The following is an 8,943-nucleotide window of genomic DNA, read 5'->3' as shown; positions in this document are numbered from 1 at the left end:
ATAGAAAGATGTTCCAATTATTATATTGGTGTACTTCAAAATGTTGATTGATTTTCTTTCCTCACAAGGATGACCAATCTTTTAGGGATATGCATTCTTAGGGCATGTTATATTATGTTAACTCGGGCTAAATTTGAGCTTAAACTCACTTAAAAAATGAGTTAAACCGAGTTCAAAGGGCCACCTATAATATTGTTCCACTATATATTGTGTGGGAAATATCCCATAAAACCTAATCATTTTATGTAATCTTTTATGGATATTACCTATATATATTTACTTAGTAATTAAATTAAATTAATGGCAAGATCATTATGGATAGAAATATTTCTATCAACAATTATATGCTTAAACAATAGTGCAATGAATACGAAATAGAGAGAAAGTAAAAAAGTTAATTAGATTCATGAGACCTTGCTCTCTTATCTTCAAAGTCAATATAGTTCATAGCCATAGTATTGTTAATTGAGTATTGATAATCCATACAAAATTAGGGCATCTTATGTTCGGTTAATTAGGTGGATGATTGTTCTCTAGTCATTTATATAGAGACACTAGGAAAAGTATGGACGTGCTCGGTAGAGGGTGAATTTAGTAAACGCGATCAATCAATAGTTTTTTTGTGGAAGTTTTACTTATATTTCAAACAAGAAAATTAGGTTGAAATAATACAGACTAGTCCTTAAATCTTAGGCACCCTATTTGACTTATGAGTAGGTTGTGTATTATTGGGTTCACGATTAATCCATACAGGTATGTGAGTGAAAAACAAGGCACATGCGAAGCAACCTAAAGCCCCCAAGGGTCAGGTCCCTTGCATCTTTTTTTTTTTTTTTTTTAAGAAGAATTTAAAAATAAGAAAAAATATTTTAAAAACAAATAAAATATAAGAAAACAAAAAAAGCCTTTTTTTCCCTCTCTATCTTCTAAAGGGACATTGCCCACCTCAAAGGGCACCCCCACCCCATGCTAGGCGATCAAGCCAAACATCCCCTCCTTCCAATCTAACTTCCAACTGCGGCCCCTCACCCTCTATCTCACTGTAGTCATCACCTCCGTATCCCATCTCACATAGGGTTGGAATTTTAGATCTATAGATAGCCAAACCGGTTGGTTCATGATTTTTCACTTAATTTTTGGTTTCGGCCACAAATCGAACTAAACCGGTTGTGAAGAATGTTTCAAATTATGGGCCAAAGGGGATTGAAACCCTTAGCCTGCTGGTTGGACAAAAAGCTCTTCTACCACTTGTTTGGGACTTCTTTTCTAGGAAACATTTCTGCTCATAAGAACTTCTCGCAAAAGCGCTTTTATTATAAGATGTTGAAATTTTCATAAGAAAAGCAAGAGCTTCCTGGAAAACCACTTTGGAGTACTTTCTTAAGGGCTTGTTTGGGAGTGATTCTGGATATGCCATAATACTTCTGGGAAGAAGCACCTCCCATGTGCTTCTCCATATAATTATTTTAGTGATTTTAAGTGATTCTAGGGAGAAGAACCTCCCATGTGCTACTCCATAAAATACTTAAAACCGCGTAAAGTGATTATATGGAGAAGTGATTCTACTTCTCCATAGAAGTGCTTTTTGGCCTCTCCATAATCACTCCTCAAACAAGCCCTAAGAAGCACATAGTAGGTGCTTGTCTTGAAAGAGCTTTCACAACCTAGAAGCACTCCAAACATTTTTTGTCAAAAGCTGTTAGAAGCCCTTTTGTTTGTCATAAAGTGCTTTTAACCCTCCCAAAAGCACTCTCAAACAGGCCAACCACTTTTTTTGTGAACCCATAACATTTCTTTCTCTCCTAATTTTCTCTAGCCACTATCTCTTTGTCAAGCTGCCGTATCCTCTCTTATTCCCTCTTCGTATTTTCTTCTCCAGCTGATCTTTCTTTCTCCTCCTCATTTTCTCTCTCCTATCTTCTTCTTCCCCATTTCTCCTCTCTTCGCAGTTGCAGCCGCACTCCTCTTCAATTCAAGGCCATCCTTCTTCTCCTCTCTTCGCAGCCACCGCACACCATCTCTTCTTCCTTTGATGCCGCTGATGCACATATATGCTCTCTCTGTCTCTCTGTCTCTCTCTCGGATGCCGCCGCACAGATGGCGGTCGACTTCGAACTACAATGGCAAACCGATGGCATCGGTGGTGGTTCCGATTGTAGAATTTCGACCACCGTCGGTTCGGTGGTTGGTTTGTGCCTCTACGTTCGGTTATTGAACCGAACACCCTAGTTCTCACATGATGAGCACAAAACTAATACAAGTTTTATCCTTACATTTATATTTATTACTGTTTTCTTTTCTTTTATTTGAATATATTAGATTTTTTGTATTATTGTTTACAATCTTGGTTTTTTTATTTAATGTGCGGTTCTTTGTAGATATTAAGGATGTTTACGTCAGTTGGAGAAACTAAGGAATCGGAGAACTACTGAATCTATGGAAAGAATCATTCTTATTAAGCTGTTTTAAACATATGGAATTAGCAATGGAATGAGATTGATTCCCATTGTTATTGTTTACTAATTTGGTTCAAATTAATTTTAGAATTATGGTAAAGTGATAAATGTATTTTTGGAAGTTATTAAGAGAAAACAGGAATGGGAATCCCTACTCCCCCCTAGTTGATTTGATTCCTAGTTTTGAGGGAATGTGATTACGGATTTTGAGGTGGGGCCCACTTACTTTTTCATTCCTAATTGTAAGTAAGAGAATATTCATTCCCAGACGTATGCCCTAAGAGTATACCACCAATAGCAAATGAGGAGGAATAAAGAATGTGTTGCAAGAAGAAGATAGAAGATAAGAAGGAGATGGGCTATGGCCAAAGCCCAATGACAAAGAAAAAGCATGGAGAGCAACCCGTGTGATGCATCCAAATCCAGAGCTGTCAACAGATGCTGAGGGATGCCGACAGGAGATGCCGAAAGGAGTTGACCGCAGCGTGCGTGCAGACTGTGCAATGCACGTAGGCATATCGTGGCTGGACATGGCAGTTTAGCTGAAAATGTGCTGGAGTGGGTCTATGACGTGGCAAAATGGTTTTTAACCAGTCCATGGGCAGTTGGACGTGGCTAGAGTGGCTGTATGCTTAAAACTTTTGTTGTGGCTGATCTTGGAGCAATAATGGGCGGTTACTAGAGAGTGGCAGCATGTTCCAAGGAGTGGGGGAGATTTTTAAGGAGGAAAAATATGTCCCATGATCAAAGTGGGCTGCAAGGTGGCGGCTTGTGTGGCTAGACAGGTTTTTTAGTTAGAGAAACATGTCTAGGTGGCTAATCTAACGGTTGGCAAAGTTTCTTAAGTAGATGGGGGTGTCATCTACATAGTGTAGGCTTATAAATACCTTGGGAAGGTGAGGGTTGAGAACCAAGTGATGTGGTAATCCAATTGAAAGTGAAAACTTGTAATCCTTTGCCTATTGTAAATAGAAGGTTGGGAGCTTTCCTGTATATGGGTGTGCGAAAGTTTCCTGCGTGAGGCAAGTCTCACTTGTGTGCGTTGGTGTCATTTGTTCCACTGCGTGTACTCTAAAGCCTCACGGGTTTGGAAGGTGAAGAGAAGGCTGACTTAGGAGGAGTCTTAAGTGCTGAACAAGGGTCGAAAAATTAAAGGTGTTTTTCACCCCTGCTACAACTACCATCATGCTGTGCAGCCAATGAATAGAAAGAAAGAAGGAAGGTGCTGCCTCACCATGTGCAGCCAACCACACATTCTGACAAAAAGGAATTAAAGAATATGCAAAGAAGGAATGTGATGCTTGGGTTGATATATAGCTATAAATAGAGAGAGTGTGCAGAGAGAAAATGTAAAATGTGTGCATAGAAAGAGTAGTGCAGAAAGTGGGCACCAAACAGGAGAGAAGAAAGAGGATAGAAAATGTAATATAATTGGAGAAAATCTTGGGAAGCAGAGAGGCAAGGAACGAAGGGGTTTATGATGCAGTTTTTTCTTTATTCTCTCTACTTTAATTTTTCTCCACTTCAGTTTTTATCTCTTATTATGTAGTTTATTTTTATTATAATATTTATGTCTAGTTAAATTATGTTAATGATGAAATACTATTATAAAATTAATTTCTTGTTTTTATCTTTTAATTTACAAATTATATTCTTCAATGTTAATAATTTTGGCTATACATGATTAATAGATGAACTTTCTTTTCACCACTTCTACCATGCATTTGTGGTAGTTAAGAATTGGAGTTGATTTATTAATACGTCCTTGGTTTTATAGTTTTAGTATACAAATTTCTTTGATCTATTGTCATTCAAATAACCTTTTTCACCTAGGATGCTTAGGAAACTCTGATCCTTTGTAGTTAAATAATTTTATTTACATGTGATGCTCAAAATTTGTACCAATGAAGGAAAGGGGATTTACAAAAGATTTATTAAATTGCATGCTTAATTGATATATCTTGAGAAAACAGTAGATTCATTTCTAGATTGCTACTCCATGGGAATTGATAGGTAAATAATTAGAGTTCTATGGAATAGTGGTGTGGATTCTAATACCTTAGTTTATTATCATTTTCATATGTTTTTTATGCTTTTTTTTTTGTACAGAAAAAAACCAACAAATCAAACTTGAAAGGAACTAGGTGAGTAATTGAATTAATTTGTGTTGGATTAGTTTTCTATTTTTTTTCCATGCAATCCTTGTGGGTACGATCTCGTTCTTACACTTCTATATTACATTTGATTCGTGCACTAGCGAGTATTTATAAATTTAAAACGACACCTCTTTTGGTGACAAGGACCACCCCACTCATATTCCAGTCGAATCGATCATTTTAAAACCTTTGATATCCGAGTTTCAAATTCAATTACTTCCGCATAGTTCCATTCAGTTCACTGCAAAGCGGGCAAATCTGATCACAAAGTTCAAATCGACAACTGGCTCAAGACGAGTGCTTTGCTCTTGAAGACGTTGTACTTGACTAATTTTCTCTCTAATTTACCGGTAATTCACTGAGAGAGATAAGTATAGTTTTTAGTTTTTTTTAATATTTTTATAATTTACAAATTCGCTTCTTTCTCTTTTACAAATTAACATCACTACATATGCATTACACTTAAGTTACCAAACTCTGTATTTGGGACCTCCCGACTAGGATCATATTTGGAACATGGACTTTCATTATATATGATTTCATATTCACAATTTGACCTCCAAAAAAATTTCATTTCCAAGTTCCAAATAAAACTTAAATAAGTTATCAAACAACTTTTAAATAATTTTCAATTTTATTTTTAAAACTAAAATTGGTTACCAAACAAATTTTGTAGTTTTAGTTTTTAAAAAATGAAAAGTGAAAACTAATAATAAAAACTGAAAATCAAGCGGACCATAAGTATTTGTTAGTTTTTTAATATATTTTTTGGTTTAAAATTCGTTTTTTAATCTTAAGTTGAAATTCAAATGTTTTATTAATATTTTATACTCCTTCATTTATAAAATAAAAAAAATGGACCCTATATGTGCCTCATTGTCATTTAAGTGGACCCTATGTGTAACAATTTCAAAAAATGGCATAACTTAAAAAAAAAACACAAAGAAGAAGAAGAAACAAAAAGTCAATTGGTGAATGCGTGAGAGCGTGCCAATAGGTAATCGATAAAGAAAATAAAAAATTTCTAAGAAAAACCAACCTCGAATTAGCAGCAATTTATAGCACTATCCGCAATCCGAATGCTCAACGCAATGCAACAACTACCTTGAAAGACTGCAGACATAAAGCCATAAATATATAGATGAAACAAAGATATATATATATTTGTGCTGTGAGATGATAAATAATACAGAAATAGGACAAAATAAAGCTAAGTAGGTTTAGAAGAAGGAAAACAAGAAAATTTGTAGACATGGAACCAAAGAAAGTAAACAGGCCCTTAATCCCCAAAAATAGAGAAAGAATATTACAAAGGTCACGAACATGAGTTGTCCAAGTAAAGTGTCAAGCGAACTACTTGTGTTATGCTAAATTGTGAAGGCAAACAACTATTCAAGACTTACCTAGCTCTGCAATGTTTCAGCAAAAACATTGGTGAACTGTTGCGGGAAGCTTGAATTATATAATTAATTATAACCACAAAAGAGACAATATATGAACTGAGAACTCAGAGGAAGTGAACAGAGCTAAAGGATGAGGTTGTGTTAGCTATATATAAAAAGAGACAAGGAGAAAATGTATAACGAGCATTACTTCAAGAGAAGGTGATGCCATGTTTAAAAAGATGGCTTTAGAATATTTAAAAGCAAACCAAGGTAGCCCAATTTCAAGGAAGATTTTTACCAAATAAAAAATAAAAAATTCAAGGATTTCTTTTTGCATTTTGAACATCCAATACTCGGAAAACACAAGTATATATTATTTTTAAAGGGGCCATTAATTTAAATACAAATTTATAAATAAACTCAATTCTAGACATGTATTTATAAAAAAACTCAAGCACTATTTAAAATAGAAACACACCCAAAATCAACCCCAAAGTCAACTTTTTGGGTGTGTTTATAAATGAGTTTTGAGTATGTGTAATGATGGGTTTTGGGTGTGTTTATATATTTAAATAGTGCTTGGATTTTTTTATAATTTCAACCCCCATTTTGGGTGTTTTTGTGAAACTCCCTAATTTAAATTGCAAGTTTTCTATTAGTAAGTGTATATATTACATATAGGAGAGGGGTAAAAAAATTTGGGGGGAGGGGGGAGAGAGGGCTCTGCCACCTGAGGGAGTACCTCCTTAACCTTAACTAACGAGGAAGGCTGGTATAAATACTAGCCCTCTATAACAAGGAAAATAAAAGTGAGGGGATACTTGACGTATTCTCCTTATTGATAATACTAACCCAACTCAAGTGTCAAATATTTCTTCAAGCAAAGGCGATCCTGCTACACTTTTCTAAAAGATGGTTTTAGAATATTTATAAGCTAAACCTAAATATTTCCTTGAACATCCAGCTCAAGCATATATGCATGCCATGCCCAAGTTTTTTAGCACATTTCCTTGATTTATCAACTTTAAAGAAAGAAAGAAATATATATATATATATATGTATATATATTATATTCATTGAGAGATCCCTCAAATAAGATTGAGGGACACCTTTGTAAGGCATATTTCACATTATATTTCATTAATCCAAACAGTCTATTTTGTAGATATTCATTCAAAAATCATGCCTACCAAAAATCACTTGAATCCGATATCAGTTGACCATATAATTAAATTATTGAAATTTTAGTACTTTCTTAAAGCACCGTGTTCATTGATTTTGTAGGACACAATTAAATGTCTAAACAATTTCCAATTTATCTGGTTTTTTACAAGGATGATCTATGAATGGAAGACCTAAAAGATAGATGGTTTGGATCGTTGAAAACAAAATCGTACCATAAAGAGAGTCCCTATATATATATATATATATATATATATAATTTCACTATGAGTATCAAAATAGAAAAGTTGATAGATATCCAAATTTCCATTGAGAAGTTGGGTTTAATCCTCAGATTTGGTGACTTTGATATAAGTCCTTTAACTTTTCTGCCACATAGAATTACATTCCTTTTTGAATATTTTATGATGTAATATTTTTATTTTTATTTTTTTAAAATCATTTCTTGTTCCAATGTTGCCCTTATGCTTTGAATCGGGTAATAGTAATTTATATGATAATAATTAGCCATTCATAATGTTTATCTAATAGTAATTTAATGATAATAATTAGCCATTTATAACGTTTGTCATTGAATGGAAAAGGAAAAAAATCGCAAACATATCCCAAGAATCACGTTGTTACTATTATACATTGTCGACCAAAGCATTTGATTGTGGAACTTTTAGTATCTCTTTATGCATACGGAAACATACATCACACGCAAGAGCATATCAAAGAGAGGTAGTGATGGATGATGACATTCATTTGCTAAATTTATAATGTAAGACACAAAAGGGATCAACTTGAGAGAGAGACTTGATCTACTTGCAGCTAGAAGGATAAAAAATGATCCAAAACGGCATTTTCCTCTAAAACAAATACCTACGCATTTCTATGGTTTCCAATTGAAGCATGCAAGGAAAAACTAGATTAGTTTGCAAACAGAAATCCTTTACTACTGCAAGGAAAAACCAGATCATTTGAATCATGCAAGGAAAAACCAGATCAGTTTGCAAACACATTGTTTACCATATCTGACCCTCTACTCACATCATGACACGTGGAAAGAGGACAAGGCTAAGGTCAACCCTGTGGCTCACGTCGGTAGATCAATTAGGTATGAATCGATGTCCACGACCTATTCACTTGTCAAGTTCATTAATTCGGCAAGCTCTTCTGAATGCCCTCTTGAACATACTATCGGTACTAGCTACTAAACAACCCTCTAGCATGCGTTTAGCATACCTCGCCGATCTTGCAGGACAACCTCGAACCTCCCGCCAAGACATGTTGGGACTCGTGTCGACCACTGAAGACATTCCCACAAGTCCCACATTGAAACTAAGTGCCAAGTGAACACCCAATACCCTCAATAAATAAGGCCTCATGCCCCAAACACAGGGTAAAGACTTTTTACTTGACTTGTGCTCCCACATTGTCAATAGCTTGCTCTTAGTAACTAACTTTGGCATCGGAAGGTCTTCAAGCCGACACCACACCGGCGCTCTAGACCTCACCTGCCGTTTCTTTCCTTAGCCCAGATCCAGATCGCACCCGAGGAAGGACGCCCCTCTGAAGACCCCTCTGGTCAAAACTAACCACGTCACCTGTAAGTTAGCCTTATTTCTATATGTCTAGTTTTAGTGCGAACAGATTGGTGCCGTATGTGGAAATCTTTGATCATCGATAGACTCATATCTCTCTTGAGCCAAGATAAATCCATCTTCATCCCTCGCTGCCGATGGTGCCACCATCATTAGCCTCATATGCGAAGCGAGCCTC

At 35.4% G+C, this 8,943-nt stretch overlaps 1 long non-coding RNA gene across 1 annotated transcript; it reads right to left on the bottom strand.

The window, feature by feature from the left end:
* Nucleotides 1–4,743: 4,743 nt before the first annotated feature.
* On the bottom strand, nt 4,744–6,138 carry LOC148916692 (uncharacterized). Its single transcript, XR_016127486.1, has 3 exons — nt 6,016–6,138; nt 5,652–5,725; nt 4,744–4,970 (listed from the first exon to the last, which is right to left on the bottom strand). It is a non-coding gene; the product is annotated as an uncharacterized LOC148916692 (long non-coding RNA).
* Between the last annotated feature and the right edge of the window lie 2,805 nt (nt 6,139–8,943).

Source organism: Prunus mume, linkage group LG5 (assembly GCF_029339155.1).
Source record: "Prunus mume cultivar Tortuosa linkage group LG5, ASM2933915v1, whole genome shotgun sequence".
NCBI classification, from domain to species: Eukaryota; Viridiplantae; Streptophyta; class Magnoliopsida; order Rosales; family Rosaceae; genus Prunus; species Prunus mume.
Note: the sequence above shows the minus strand (reverse complement) of the source record. Positions and strands in the feature narration are given on the sequence as shown.